General features: G+C 40.1%; 1 protein-coding gene and 1 long non-coding RNA gene across 4 annotated transcripts in view; both read right to left on the reverse strand.

Annotated features, from left to right (window-relative positions):
* Window positions 1-12843, reverse strand: part of LOC147609274 (solanesyl diphosphate synthase 2, chloroplastic-like) — a 139281-nt gene that overhangs the window by 35154 nt on the left and 91284 nt on the right. The window lies entirely within an intron of this gene.
* On the reverse strand, window positions 12116-12817 carry LOC147609275 (uncharacterized). The gene is made up of 3 exons (XR_015264260.1): window positions 12734-12817; window positions 12462-12649; window positions 12116-12365 (listed from the first exon to the last, which is right to left on the reverse strand). It is a non-coding gene; the product is annotated as an uncharacterized LOC147609275 (long non-coding RNA).

A 12843-nucleotide genomic window follows, 5' to 3' on the forward strand; every position in this document is an offset into this window, starting at 1 on the left:
CCATCTTGTGAATGAGGTCGTGTGACCTAAGTGAAAAAGTTACAACAGCTGATGGAGATTCAATGAAGGACGTCTTATGTGGCAAGGTCGGTCAAGGTCTTGACAAGCCTCGGCTCGATCAAAATGGTGAGCTTCCGGTATACGGTGGATGAGGGACCAAGGAAGCGGCCTATGAGTGAAGCACTAGGTCACCTGCTATAAGGAACCTAGAGGGTGCTAGCCATACAGTGCTCGATGCGTGTGTCGAGGAAGAAAATTAGTTGTTGTTTTCTGAACACAGGCATGGATCTAGTTGATTGGCCTTGCTGGTCTTCAACGGGGATGAGTTCATCGCTTTTTACATGGATCTTGTTGGTTGATCTTGCTGATCTCCAACTAAGCATCCATATGGTTTTTATGTGATTAAACTCCTAGGTACTATGGGCTAGGAACTATTGAAAAGGCCCCTGAAGAGTGAGCAGGTGATGAGCGTTCTGGTTGCCGATAATGCCATAGGTACGCTGCGGATTTTGTGGTTGGAAAGTGAAAAAGTTAGAAATTAGATCTAGATATTTTGGAGGATTATGATTTGAAATACTATGGTTTCATTTCAAGTCTGCCTTTAAAGATAGCTGAATCTGTAAAAGGCAATTTCATATTGGGTGCGTAAGTGGTGTGTCTAAATTGTATTTTACACGAGTGTCGGCTAGGGGAAATGGGAACTCTTTCCCCTTGTACTCGGGACAAAACATAACCAAATTTTCATAATGGATCCTATCAATACAGTGGTTGGAACACCATATTAGATAATTTGGGAAAAATCCCATTTCCATTTGAAAAATGGGAGCATGGTGAACTTGTCCAAAAGTTTGTCAAAACCCCCTCATGTGACATATCATCGGAAAGATCTTGAAGAGTAGAATCTAAATCTATGATCTCCGACAAATTTGGAGTTAGTATGTTTAAGATATGTCCAAAACTATATGGAGTAATTGATTCCCAAAATGTGAGATTTTTCCCAAATTACCTAATATTGACTTTTGGGCGGTTGGCTAACCCATGGGATTGGATGGGGTTAGGCTAGACTGATGGATCCCAAAATGTGAGATTTTTCCCAAATTACCTAATATTGACTTTTGGGCGGTTGGCTAACCCATGGGATTGGATGGGGTTAGGCTAGACTGATGGATCCCTATAATTAAAATTCAATTCTGTTCAAGTTACGATAGTTGAAGTAAATCACGGATAATCCTTGTTCTACGGAGAAGAATCAACAACTGTGTTGCTTTGACAAGGAAAAAAGCGTTGGTCTCTATGATCCAAGTGCAAGTTCCTCCCTTGATCCGGCCCTGTGATCCGCGGGTTCGGTCGGAATGAAAAAGGGAAGTTAAGGCCCTTGACTACACTAGAATAATTCTCCTTAAGGAATAGCCTATGCTTTCTGGGCGAGGGAAGTTTTTTCGGGTTCGGTTTTGGATGAACCAAGGGATTAACCTCTTGATCGGACATTCGTGGGCGAGGCCCCAAGTGGGAAACTCTACCCTACATGTAAGGTTGCTACTTCCGCTGCTGTCTCCCCCGATTCCGGTGTGCGGAGGGGGCAGGGGTCTCACATCTTCTCTTCCAAGAGGTGTGACTATTCTTCATTATGGTGGAGACAAGTACTATCTCCATGATTGGCAGGAGTTATGCAAGTTGAATCCAAGAGCTTTGAGATACTCATTTGAAGAGAATCCCAAGGTAAATAGTCCAGAAGATAGAGTGTACATCATTGGTGATGTAGAGTATGGAAATATAGCAGGATACATAAACAGTTGTCAAGGCACAAACATGAGATCAAATGTATGTTTTACTCTTCACCTAGAATCTCGGGGGGGTCACTCGTATAAATATGTAAGTATCACGTGGGTTCAACAAAAGGACATTTTAAATATTTAAAACTTACAGAAATATATTTACAGAGGGGATTTATTTATTGTATTTTAAAAAAAAATTTACAGATTTGAATAGGAAAGGATACATTATATTCACTAAAAAATTCATAGATAAGGGACTTTTTAAATAGGCCTTGAACGCACGTGATATAGAGGATTTACATATAGTGACCCCCCCAAGCCTAGAATTACCCCCTTGGTGTACATCAGTTGGTGTACATCAGATAAGAATATTAATTCAATAGAGTATGGCTACATATATGTGGAAACCTTATGCAATATTCATGATGGTGAAGAGTTGTTAGCTAGTTAATATAGCTTTCTTTCATTCTATGTACATTCTTGATGATTGACGACAGAAATATTAATCGTTTACATTGTCATGTTTAATTATTTTTCCAAGTTAATCTCTTTCATAGTTTTAGTGTAAACATCATAATTGTTGTACATAGTCTATTTGTGTAATTGTCGTGCATGGAAAGAATGGCCCCAGGCCATTCTTGAATGCCCCAAGACACTCCAACATGGCCTCGAGGCTAACTAAGAATGGTTAAGGACCATTCTTTGATGCCTCGTGACAACTTTAGTGTGGCCTTGGAGTGAAGCAAGAATGGCCTAGGGCCATTCTTTCTCCTCTTGTTCATGTGAGAATGACTCCAAGACTATTATTAGATGCGCCAGGGCCTTTTCAACATGACCTTCAGGTCATTAGGGCATGTAAGAATGGCCCTAGGACCATCATTGCAATTGTTGTGCATGAGAAGAAAAAACCTTGGGACATTCTTAGATGCCCAAGGTCACTCCAACATGGGCTTGCATTAGAGCATGCAAGAATCTCCTAGGGCCATTCTTAGATGCCCAAGGTCACTCCAACATGGGCTTGCATTAGAGCATGCAAGAATCTCCCTAGTGCCATTCCCATAATTATTTGTGCATTAGAAGAATGGCCCTAGAGATCATGTTGGAATGGCCTTGGGGCATCATAGAATAGCCCTTGTGCATGGAATAATGGTCTATTCTTGGAATGGTTGTGCATGAAAAGAATGGACCTAGGGTCATTCTTTCTCTTCTTGTTTATATGAGCACCACTCTATGGGCTGTTCATAGATGACCTAGGGCCATTCCAACATGACCTTGAGGCCATTAGAGCATGTAAGAATGGCCCTAGGACCATTCTTGCAATTGTTGTGCATGAGAAGAATGGCCCTAGGGCCATTTTTTGATGCCCAAGGCCACTCTAACATGGCAATCAAGCCATTAGAGCATACAATGATGACCTTGGGGTCATGCAAGAATGCTCCTAAGGCCATTCCTAATGCTATTGTGCATGGATAGAATGCCCCTAGAGCAAGGTTATCATATTTTAAATTGTGTTAGAGAATTAAATTGGCTACCACGTCTTTTTGTTTGAGAACTGTTTACTTGTAGTTAAGTTTTGTGCATCATTTTAGTTTGTTGAAATTTTCATGATGAACTGGATGCTATCAAATCGTTACAAAGTTCTAATGTAGTAGAATTGAAGCCATTCTGCTACGACAACAAATATATCAAAAGTTCTATCTAGGAGCTTTATTACTGTAAGTAGATATATATTTCCTTGAGAAAATATTTGCTTAAAAAATAACCTATTTGTTTACTATGTATATGGATACACCATTGTCTAGGCCATATCATGCTTAAAAATGTTATCATTAGAGTTATTTTGCGCAGGAGCCTCTTATGATTCGTATGAAATAACTATAACATCAAGCGTCGCGGGATACTAGGAACGAATGAAATTGCCATTGAAGTTGTAGAGGAGTCAATTCCACTTGAGAAGGAGATTTGTTCAATACAAACCACATCTAACAGAGCAATGTTGACTATGGTATTGGATTTAAATGGATTACTCTTGAAGCATTGCTTCCAGCCATGTTCTCTACACCAATCCATTATGTATGCTCCAAATAGATACCTTATACTTCGTCCATGGTGTATATCATTTTTGCAAAATGTTTTATAAAAATTCAATGTTGGTATCTGGTCAACTGTAACACAGGAGAATGTTCTCCAAATGGTGAGAGCTTTGCAAGAGAAAGCTGGGAGAATACTTCCTTTCTTTGCTATTTGGAGTCAGAATACATGTTATAGTTTTGAGAAGAGAAAAGTGTTCAGAGGCCAGATAACCAAGGTGTTGAGGCAATGTTTAAACCACTTACAAGAATGTCAAAAGCCTTTCAATGTGATCCAGGGAGGATAGTTCTTATTGATGACTCTCCATATAAAGCTTGTGTTATCTTTCCAAACAAGTTTCATTTAGATAAGAAAGATGACAATGTTCTCATGGGAGAGCTACTACCATACTTAATGCTTCTTGATGATGCAAAAGATATACGTATTGCCATTGAAAATAATCGATATGGTCAGCTCCCAGCATCGAATGGCCATGATTTATATAACCTTTTGGTGATGTTATTGACAAATTGCAGGAGTATAATGTGATTTGGTCACAAACAAGGTTCAAGACTAGTACTCTTCCTCTTGCAAGTCAATTATAAGACTCTTGCAAGTCAATTATAAGACTCTTCTAAGGTGAAGGGCACAGGTGGAAAGAGAGGTGACAAGGTTCAAGACTAGTACTCTTCCTCTTGCAAGTCAATTATAAGACTCTTCTAAGGTGAAGGGCACAGGTGGAAAGAGAGGTGATAAGGGAGAATCGATTGGTGCAAGAAGCATGCAAAGCCTTAGTGGTAGCTCGTCTCACATCATGGGAGATGAGATAAAGGATATTATAATCAAAGAAGGTCCTCAAATTTCAAGCATGAAGCCATCAAAATTGATTTCTCTAGCTAAAAGATTGGGTTGCAAAGGAGGGAGTAACTTGAGTTCTCAGTCGGCAAAGGCATTTATCAATAAATTACTAAACGAGCATGGTCTTCTAAATATCAATAAGTAGAGCAAAGGTATTATCCTATCTAGAATTTCTCACTATATTATAGATATATTCAGAAACTGTGTACTGTAACATTCTAACTTTTATCATGCCCTTTTGTGTGCAGGTTTTTCTTGGTTGTAGAATTTCCAAAAGATCTATTCATGTAATGGAATGGATCAAGAACTTTAAATCAAGATATAACTTGGAAGTTTAGAAATATTCACAATGATGTACATGTTTATTCTCTTGATAAATCTATTCAAGTTTTATGGAGATATCTCTATTCTCTTAATGTACATGTTTATTCTCTTTATTTAAGTTTTGATGGATTATTTCAGTCTTTAGGGCCTTGAACTTTGTTGCATTTTTTCTAGTGTTAGCCTATAGTGGGAGTGCATCCTATTCTAATAAGAGGCTCCTTTATTGCAATTTTTCTCATATTTTGTCAGACAATTTCTTCGTCGGAGTGCACCCTCTTGAGGCTTGTTCATAAGTGTGTTCACAACATAAAGTTTATATACCACACTTGTTTCTTATAATGTACCTAAAAACCATTCTACAATCTATTATTTAGTATCTTCTCTTTTGTCCTTCTATAATTTAAAGCCCCTTGCTCAAGGTTTGATTAGCACCTTGTACTAATAGCCTTACACAAGGAGTTTTGAATGGCCCTAGGACCATTCTATAACTTGCACCTGGGGCCATTCTTTTATGGTAAATAAGGCCATTGTTTTTTCTTGAAGGTCTCAAAGAGCATGCATAAGTGGCCATGGGACATCTTCATGTACAACAAGAGTAATAATGGCCTAGGCCATTCTTGCATGACCGCAAGTCCTCAAGGTCTTGTTGGAGATAGCCATGGGGCATCCAAGAATAGACCTCAGGCAAGACCTCGGGCCATTCTAGCATTTGCTTCGTGGATCACCAAACTTTCATGCATCCTTCTAGGCATCAAAGAATGGCCCTAAGACCATTCTTGGATCATCCAACTTTCTTGCATCCTCCTCAGCATCAAAGAATGGCCTTAGGGGGCCATTCTTTTCATGCACAAAAACAGGTGTAAGAATGGTCTCGGGACCTTTCATTTTCATGGCAAATAAGGCCCTTGTTAAGCCTTAAAGGCCTCAAAGAGCATTCAATAGTGGCCTTGGGGCATCCAAGAATGGCCCTAGGGCCATTCTTTTCATGTAGAACAAGCGTAAGAATGGCCCTAAGGTCATTTTTGCATGACCACAAGTCCTCAAGTCCTTTGTCTGTAAGTTTTCTCAAGGTCTAGATTAGCATGCCTTACTAGGACTATTATATTGTGGTAATATATTGTTGTGTAAGAAGGGGTACATAATGATCCTAGGGCCAACCTCCTATACACACTTTTGTACTATTTCTCTTTGAAATGGCCCCAAGATCACTATACCACTAGTAAGCCCTTATTTGAGCCTAGACATAAAGGGTTTTTATTCTTTCCTTGTCTTGTATAATGAATGAAGGAATTTGGCTAATTATGTGTGTTCCTATTTCAGATGATAGCATAGGAGAAATCTTGTAAAATTAAAATGTTTGTGAGCTGTCAAATCCGTTGATGCTATGTTGGCATGTTTCATTACCTTTGGTACCACGACAACCAATGTTCACATGTGTGCCTTCACTTAAAGATCAAGGAATGGTTCTCATTCTTGATATGATTGGAATACTTATTAAATCATTTGAGCTAGACCATGTTGATGAGATTGTTTATTGGTGCATTGCGAAGTAGTTTTTTTCCTAAACTAACTCTGACAATTTTTTATGAAGGCTACTCAAACAAATACAAGAAAGCTTCACCTACACATCAGGCTTCACTGCAACAGCGCACACATTTCCTATACAGCTCGTATATAACCGCCAAGAACTACCCCATATATAAAGACTCCCACAACTTCTAACTTCCAAGATCCCAAAAGTCATCAAAATAGACAAACGTCAAAAATAGACTAAAGACCATACATATGATAAAAGTAATTCCTCCTAAGGTCTAGCCTAAACACCTGGCATAGCTCGGCGGCTTGAGCCGCAGGCTGACATCGGATCCACAATCCCTTGCTCCGGATTAATTTCCGCCTTATCCATCCCTGCACTTTCATCTTGTACTGTCACTTCATCTTCCACCTCCTTTGTCTTAACTGCTTCCGGCTCTGACTCTAAATTGACAATAAGATTTTCCTGAGACTCATCGTGCTTTCCCTTTACTGCTTCTTTCATCATTGCCCTTGATTTCTCCACGCAATTTCCAACTGTGTTAAGGCAACATTCCGCTCTATTTCCAACTGCTTCTTCAAATCCGCAAAACAGTTCGCTTCAACTCCTCATTTTCTTTCCGAACATTCTCTGCTCATGCTGCTTCGAACCAGATCCTGAACTTATCAATAGGTTCCTCCAGATGCTCTTCAAACAACCTAGTAGCTCTACTCCACAGTTCTGTGTGTACTGATACACCTCTTGCTTCAAAATTTCCAAATCCGCTTCGACTACTAGTACTCCTGTGATTGCTTGTCTATCGAGAGCCGCCTTCTCCAGGCTCACCAAAGGTGTTAACCTGTTCATCAAAAAATTATTATCTGAAATCAATTGTGTGATACGCCCTCAAACACTTTGAACTGATCATCCATAGCCAACTTTAAGCCGTCAGCCTAAGTTCCAAATTCCAAGGCTGTTTGAAGTAATTCCTCCATCTTCATCTGCATCTCAGCACCAATCTTTGACAAATTATCCTCCAAGTCTATCTTTTCTTTGCATGCTGTATCTAACTGGTCCTACAGACCCTGCACTTCCCTTTCCAAAACGGCAAGCTGCTCCAGATCAATCTTCCTAGCCTCCAAAGTTGCAATCATTGCTTCCTGGTTGTTGATAAACTTGGTCAGATCCACCAAACTTTCAATAGCATCTTGCACAGAGAACACTCCAGCCAGACTTTTTCCTGCCCAGGTCTGTGTAGTTTGCTTCTATATTACTGGAAGAAATTTCTTATCCGCTACCATCTCCCCAAGCTTGTTTGGAATAAAAGTAATAGTCTTGGCCCTTGCCTCTGCTTGTTGCACATTTGCCAATCTAGGGAGTAAGGAGAGCTTACTATTGCTATTAGCCTGTGTCACTGGAGCAACACCACATCAGCATCACCATAGGCCCCACAGGCACCTGCAACACATGACTCCCTGCCAAATATGGGACTAACTTCCCAATAGATGGTGATCTTCTCTTGTCTCTGGTCTCAGTAAACTGCAACCTCTCATGTAAAAATGATGCCCAATCCATGCGAACACCTCTTTCGGCATTCCACAGAGGCGCAAAAGCTTCCTTGGACATGTATGAACTCTTGGCCAATAGACAGACCTTATCCAAATACCAAGAAAAATGCGTGCTTCTTACCTTATCTGCATTCCTCACCATGTAGTAGGACCTGGTTCCTTCTAGCGGCCCAAACTCGCCTTTCATGACAGAATCCAAAATCTTCTTCAATTTTGGCCCTTGCACATTTGGTACCTTAAACACTTCAGCCCCAGTTTCGGCGTAACCTCTTTCCCTTCTGTAATGTACCTACGGTTCAAGTGGTATAACTGCTGCTCAGCAAAAGAGTTCTGCTCCCATGCCACCCACGGCAAGTTTGCAAAATCGTACAGACCTATCTGCTTCAACCAAACCTTGGTTTCTTCCTCTTGTGCATCAAACCCCTCATCTATCTTCTCCATCTCCTCCGGTTGGCCTTCATCTGCAGACTCAACTTCATCATCATCATCAATGGTCTGCATGATGACTCTCAGCGCCCTTAATTCTTCCAAGGCCGTCTTCATCGAGCGCGTCTTCGTCATGGACTCACTCAGGACTTCGTGTGCTGGCATGAGGAGCTTCTTCCTTAAGCTGTCTAAAAACATCCCTGCGAGCGCTTGCAAGAAACTCAAACATGCAAAAAGGTCACACACTTGGAACTGAACTGAGTGATCAAATTTGCCCCTCTCTTTGTTATCATGACACTTGCCTACGAAAAGCGCACCCCATGCAATCGTTTCCAAACACGTACCATCCAATAGCAGCTTCACACGTGCCAAAGATTTTGCCTCGATTTGAGGTCCAAGATTCTCTTGAAAAAGAACATTTCCACCTAACTGATTTCCAGTTTGGAAAAACTTTTGACATTGGCTTTGACCAACAAACTGCTCCACTGAAGACTTCTTTCCGCTTTTGCTCCACTGAAGACTTTTTTCCGCTTTTGCTTCGGTATTCCGAAAATCCGACATCCCAATTTGACTGACATATTGCATTTGTCACCACCGATTCCGCTATAGATCCAAAATCAACTGCCACATGTCTCACAGCAATATCTTTAGCCCTGTTAATCATCCATTCTCAAATTTCAGGAATCTTGCCATAAAATTTCTTCAGTCGAAATCCATTCACTGGTTTGAGAATCAAAGTTCCAAAAACATCCCTCAATCTGAAAGTTCCTTGGCCTAATTCCTCCACAATCTGATATGGCCCAAAATATCTGAGCTTCAACTTTCCTGGGTGTGGTCCCAACTTTGAATTATACATCATTACCCAATCACCCTTCTGAAAAATCTTGAACTTCACCTGTCTTGTCATCCATGCTTGTCTTCTATGTTGACTTACTTCTACCACATATGCACTGTGAATTCTATCCTCCTCCAATTTCAATAATGTCGTTTGCCTGTGAAATACTGAATCCTCTACGCTCAATCTATACTGAACTTCTAGCCTCAAACTAGGTATCACATATTCCATAGGAACGATTGCTTCAATTCCATAAACCAGTTTGAATGGTGTTATAACTGTTGCCACTTTGTATGCTGTCCGGAATGACCATAATGCTGAATCTAGCTTGTCATCCCAATCCACTCTATTTTTTGAGACAATTTTCTTTAAAATCCTCACCAGCATCTTATTTATGCTTTCCGCCTGCCCATTTGCTTGTGGGTGATATGGAGTAGACTTCTTCTGAAGAATCATATGCTTGGATGTCAATTCCTTGATGACTGAATTCAAAAAATGCACACCCTGATCCGACACCAATTCTCATTAGGAAAATTTTGGACTCAAAAGAGGGCTGTTTCAATAATAATATAATAATAGACACATAGATTGAGTGACATGAAATCTACCAACGATATTCACCGGTGGTGGGACCTCTGTACAAACCGACCTAAAATGTGGAGAAACTCTTATCTTCATGAAATATTAAAAAAATCATCACCTTGTCTTAAAATATTTTAAACCGTTTTTTTGTCAGCACCTAACATAATAAAAGAATGTTTTCCACATTCCTGTGTTAGACATGGAGCACTAAAAAATTGTTTCCACCAACCCTAGAACTGATGATTTTGAATGCTTGGAATAGATAGATACACAATCTCCTGGTTATTCCCTCAACTTGGTTCCACTTTTAAAACTCGAAACATCTTTAGCGCCCAAAAGAACACACCGTCCCTCATTTCTTCTTCTTTCCTTGATCCACAAAAGTGGTTAGCTCAGTCATCCACTTTCTGCTACTTCTTCTTTCTCATACGTCTGTTAATCTCTCATGGCACCCGAAAGTGGACTGAAATGAGCAAGGAGCAGTATCTCATCTATTGTGTTGTATAACATAAAAGACGAGAACGAAGAATGGATTCCCCAAGTATACAGGAAGTGCTCTTGGGTCACTATGCAGCCAGGAAAACGTGGCCACTACCAAGTGAAGGGAAAGGCATCTGAAGACTTGGCCAAACATTGGAAAGGAAGGATCCTTGACTTCAAGATGGCACTAGGAGGGAAAATTGTCAAAGAAGTGTTGATCCAGCATGTATTCATGCAAAAAGAGATCAACGTGGGACCATTGGAAGGACTTCCAAGACACAGACCACATTGTAATGCTTGTGTTTTGTATTTCAATGTTGCAAATAAGGTGATTGATATACATTTTTTTGCCTTGCGCAGATTTGTACCCATCCAATCTTCAGGAGTGGGAGCCTGCACAATGCTTGACGGGATTCTTGAATGTCGTACATGGTGAGGTGGGGGAACTTCAATATGAAGGTCGTGCACCAAGTGATCTCGTAAGAAGTAGAACATATTTCTATGACTCATTTTATACCTTGCCCACAATCGAGTCGACATGGAAAGTTGGAACGTATTCCTTTGCCTGCACTTGATAGTCCTGAGTGGCCATTGCTTGATACAGAAGTGATAGAGTCATAAAAGACCAAAATGTTTAATGATATTAAATGTGCTATGAAGCCTAGCATTGGTGCAAGAAATGTCCACTTAAGTTTGTTTGTTCCAATTGCATGCTTTGTTGATTTATTTTCTGATTGTAAACAATTGAGAAAAACTAGAACAACTTTTGTGTGCAAAGACATAGATGAAGCCTTGCTTGATCATTTGTTTGTGGAGAGTGAAATCATCAAAGGGAGATGATTTGATCGAATGTCGATTGAACACCTCCGACATTGCATTTCGGTGAGTGTCATAACATTCAAATGTCTTTTTGTGAAAGAGTTACAAAGCTTATTTGATTATACTCGAAAAATTATCCTAATGATATTTTAGAATCAGATACTATATTGCCAGGCAACATCTGTGCATGTCATTTACTTATAGAAGGTGGCGATGGATCAACAACAACTGAGAAAGCATGGACCAAGATACAAGAGATGGCAGCCACTCTTGCTTGATAGATATAGTTATGATTCGACAGGGTCACCCATCATTGACATTGGAAGTGGAAGAGAATTGGACTCTCGAATATGTTAGGAAGGAATTAGAAGTAGCTATTCAGAATCCTCCAGATCAATTTTGCTTCAAGCTCGATGGTCGGAAGGTAAGTAGAAGAAGAGAGCATCAGATCATTTGTAAAGATGTCGCAGCCCCACATGAATTGGAGGCACTAGAAGATATATGATGTGACCATGTATATGTATACGGTGATAATGTATTTTCCATATGCAATAAACTTATCTATTCAGAACATTGCTTTTGTAATGCTTTATTGGTTAAAATAATGTATTGAAGGTAAAAATTTTCCAATTGAATTTTTAGGTACACAAAAAGGCCTAAAGTAAGAAAACAAGCAGTGAAGGAACACAGTAGCAATTTTGATCCTCTGATTTTCAAATTAAAAGTGCATTTACAATTAATGTTCTCTCTCCAATAACACTAAATATATGCAAAAAAATATAAATGTACATGTGTAGTTACATATTTACAAACAGCATGTTACAGAGTGGAGTACATTTGTTGGAAGAAGCAATCCAACAACACATCCATAAGGAAAAAACTATTTATTACTGGAACCCATAGGATTGGGCTTCAGGATGGAGCCATGGCTCTTCTCCCAAGTACGGAGCCCATGTAAGAGGCTCAGGGGGGCCTATCCCCCCTCGTGGATTGGGCGAGATGAAGTCCACGGGGCCGTCTGGAGGCATTACTTCTGCGACCTCGATCATTTTCGCAATCGTTTCCTCCCTAAACGTTTGGACGTCTAGGTCCACGTAACAAGACATGGATGGAAACTGCCATCACAATTCATCAAGGCATAAGATCAACATGACAATATACAAGAAGATAAACAAGAGTACGCATGCGTATGGGAGCTGAAAAATGCTTACATCCTCTGAAGGGAGCTGAAACATGCTCCGTAGTAGTAGCAGCAACAATGCATCCAGAGCAACCCTCCACCCACAGCTATAACCATCATCTTGTTTGGGCACACTAACCCTTCGAATGGTCGCTCGCTCCCAGGGTGTCGATGTCCATGCTCAGGCTCTCATAAGCGGCCATTAGTTTCCTGACACCACTGCAAACAAAGACCAATCAATATTCTGATCAATCCGGACTTCTAACTTAAACAATAATATGTATCGTAATGATTTTAACTTACAGCAAAACATTGCCATGGACACTAGATGTCGAATTTGCAAGGTAAATAACGTTGTCTTGCACATCAACTAGAACAAGACTCCAATGGGCACTGCATCACATCCAAATAGA

The sequence above is a fragment of the Cibotium barometz genome, chromosome 51 (genome assembly GCF_041138505.1).
Source record: "Cibotium barometz isolate CiBa-2024 chromosome 51, ASM4113850v1, whole genome shotgun sequence".
Classification (NCBI taxonomy): domain Eukaryota; kingdom Viridiplantae; phylum Streptophyta; class Polypodiopsida; order Cyatheales; family Cibotiaceae; genus Cibotium; species Cibotium barometz.